The sequence below is a fragment of the Chinchilla lanigera genome, unplaced genomic scaffold (assembly GCF_000276665.1).
Source record: "Chinchilla lanigera isolate Chin_1 unplaced genomic scaffold, ChiLan1.0 scaffold00036, whole genome shotgun sequence".
NCBI classification, from domain to species: domain Eukaryota; kingdom Metazoa; phylum Chordata; class Mammalia; order Rodentia; family Chinchillidae; genus Chinchilla; species Chinchilla lanigera.
In genome coordinates this window covers 12,424,297-12,426,681 of record NW_004955437.1, presented here as the reverse complement: position 1 = coordinate 12,426,681, position 2,385 = coordinate 12,424,297, and positions in this window count along the sequence as shown.

Genomic DNA, 2,385 nt, shown 5'->3' with positions numbered 1-2,385 from the left:
TTTTACCTACTTTCTCTTCCAATAGATTTAGTGTTTCTGTTTTAATATTGAGGTCTGTGATCCATTTTGACTTTAGTTTAGTGTATGGTGATAGACTTGGGTCTATTTTCAGTCTTTGGCAGGTGGCAAGCCAATTTTTCCAGCACCATCTATTAAAGAGGCCATCTTTCTTCCAGTGAGTTTGTTGGGTCCCTTTATCAAAGATCAGGTGGCTGAGTGTACAACACTATTTCTTTAATTTTACAACACTATTTCTTCAATTGTCTATTGGTTTCTCTGTTTTCCCCCAATGTTACTGAATTTGCTTGGAGTGGGGGAGATGGGCAGGAAATGGGAAGAATAAGAAAAGATGAAATGATTCTGACATATCTGTCTTTTGCAAAGAGCAGGAGGCCTAGCCACAGTTAACAGGGGGAAACACAAGCTTTGAAAGAAAACACCAAAATGAATCCACTTCGTTCCTCCAATAATTACTGTCCTTTTCATAAAAGGACTAGATGAGTTATTCAATATCCATTCCTAAAATCTCTTACCACATTTTTCATGAAAAGATTACTTCTTAGAAAATTTCAGGGAGAGGATAGGACTTAGCATACTTAATGTAATAAAGAGGTCAAAGGAAAGAGTTGATGGAACGTTTTCTCTTTTTTGCTGTACAGCCCAAATTTCCAGCTCTTGAGGCACTATGGAGGGCTTGATATGAGACTGCACGGAGACCTGGTAGTTGGGTTGGAAGGGCACTCCCTGAAGGGCAGAAGACTCGCTTGTGAGTGTGGCCAGGAGACGGAGCTCAGCTGAACAGAAGAAGCAGGCTAGCAAGACAACGTGCTTCTAAAAAGCTGGTGTGTTCTTAGGGGTAGAGAAGGCTGTGGCCTGGATCAGATGGAGAATGAGCCAGGATGTCCCAGGATTGCACTCAGGAGCAACTCAGATTGAAAGGTCACCGAGGTTGCTTTCAATTTAGAAGGCTGGACGGTTGGCTCAGTCTTACTGATGACAGCATCCTCTAGATTCTTGTCCTCAAGGATCATCCCTATCTCTGAGCCTGCTGCCTCTCTCACTGAAGAATGATTTCCACCAATGAGAAGCAGAGTTTATTAGCGGAGGAGTCCTTCAGCTTACCTATGCAGAGGTGCGTTCCTGGCTAAGTCTCAAATGGACGCAGATTCTTCCTCCATAACTAGTAAAGTCATTCCAAAAAGAAAGGAAACTTTGAAAAGCACTCCTGCCCACAACGAAACCTCAGGACTGTTCCTCATGATTTCTTTGGATTTTCTGTACGACACTGCACGTTTTCGAAGCTGATCTGGTCTGTAGGCGAGTTCTCGCCACTACAGGTGGTGAGGAGTTCTGGCAGCTTTCCTCCTGGGTGGAGGGGACACAGGTGTGCAAACCTTGGCGCTCCCAACTCCGATCTTCATGCGGGAGGACCCGGGGTGTGTTCCAAGTTGGATTCCAGAATTTCTCCTAGGAGAAAATGAACCTACAGAGAAGGCTGGAAAGGTCCTCAGGAGAGGAGAGGAAAGATGGGTGGTGGGTGGGGTGAGACCCACGTAAAGGACGTCTGTTTGGGGGCGCACAGAAAGCAGCGGTGATTGCTCATGAGAGCACACCTTGCCGCGGGTCTCTATGTTGCGCCCGCTCACCTACGTGCACACACGCACGCGCACACATGATCACACACGTGCACACACACACACACAGGCACCCAGCCTCCGACGCGCGCCCTCGGGTACAGAGAAGCATCACCTTTCTCTTCCGTTTCTGGACAGCTCAGCGTGGGTCTGGGGCTGCTGCCAGGCTCCGTCACCGCGCGCTCCCGCCCCGCACCCCGGACGGAGGGAATCCCGCGCGAAGGCAGCCTCGGCCTCCCGCACCTGGTCAGCGCAGCCCGTCTCCACGGCCACGTGTGCGCCTCGCGCGGGACGGAAGAGACAGCGGCTGCTATGGGCGGGGCGGCCGAATCCCGACCAGAAAGTGAACTGCATTGCTAATGTGCTCAGAGGCGAGGAGGGGAGGCCAGAGCTGGGGTTTGGAATTAAGGGTTAGGGGTTGGAGGGGCGGGGCGACCTGGGGCGGGGCTTCCATGGGGCGGGGCGACCAGGGTTCACTAAGCCCCTGGCCGGGCCTCGAGGGGCTCCCCGGACAGATGGGCAGTGGGTTAACGGGTGGGGTGTTCAGGACCTGAGGTGCTAGGAGGTGAGGTGCTAGCAGCAGGCACCTGGATTGTTAGAATTTGGGGCGTTAGGGATGGTTGGGGCAGGAGGGTGGGCGGGGTGTCCGGGATTAAGGTGTCAGAGGCTTAGGGGTTGGGGGCGGGGTGACTTGGTATCCCGTGCTAGGTGTCAGGGTGTCAGGGTTTGGGAGGGCGGGGCGGCTTGGTGT